The sequence below is a fragment of the Cervus canadensis genome, chromosome 2 (assembly GCF_019320065.1).
Source record: "Cervus canadensis isolate Bull #8, Minnesota chromosome 2, ASM1932006v1, whole genome shotgun sequence".
NCBI lineage: Eukaryota > Metazoa > Chordata > Mammalia > Artiodactyla > Cervidae > Cervus > Cervus canadensis.
In genome coordinates, this window is record NC_057387.1 from 32970156 (window position 1) to 32971149 (window position 994).

Genomic DNA, 994 nt, shown 5'->3' on the forward strand with positions numbered 1-994 from the left:
CTTTGTTAATGGGAGAACTCTTTAACCATCTTTTGGGTACTTTTAATTTCAAAATTTTATAATATTTCTGAGCTCTATTAACAGATGGCCCAGTCTATTCACAGGCAACCCTTGGAAGCAACAAAGAAAATCCCTAATAAGAAGGCTTAAACTTTTCACAACACAGCTTTTAATTTAGAGGAAGCCAGTTACAAATATTACCCCCAAAAGCTCTTAAGGCACACGGTATAAAACTCGATATTCATAATTATTCTCCTAACCATGTACTGTGATGATCACGATCCTCTTAGATAAGCGAGGGGTCAAATATAAGCTCAGAGAGGTCAAATGTACTCAATATTCTTGTCAACAGGGGAGCCACGGTTGAATCTGAACCCAAATCTCCCTGTCTGAAAAACCCGTTGTTTTCTTCACACCTTGAATGGCTCAGGATCCTAATGTTTTTGCCCAAAAAGCCCGTGGAGATGCACTTCTTAGAGAACCTCAAAATACTTAAAATATAAGCGTTTAGTTGCTTCCGTAAATTTGGAAAAATGACAACTGAGGGATCGGGCTCACACGGCGCTTCCGAACGGAGTGAGCCTAAGAAAACGAATTTCCCCAAGCGGAGCATTAATTTCACCGCCTTAAAGCTCAGCTCTGAGCCGATGGAGAAGGAGGGGGCGGAGACGACAGTGCGGCAGGGCGCGAAGCCCTCGCTCATTGGGCCGTTCCCTCGCGCGCCGCCGCGAGGTCCAGGCTGCTGGAGAGAATCCAAGCAAAATTTCCCGGGCACGAGCGCGCGCTCGCGGGCTCCCCGCCTTGGCCCTCCGGATGGAGTCTTTCAGAGAACGGCTTTCCACTCTGCCCCACCTGCAGACTTCCGGCAGACAGCCCCTCCGCCGCCCCGCCTCAGAAGGGCGTGGGGATGCCGGCCTCCACCAATCATTGAGCGCGTGTGGGGGGAGTGGGTGGGACCTGAGAGATTCGAAAGGAACCCCGCCCCCTGGGAGCT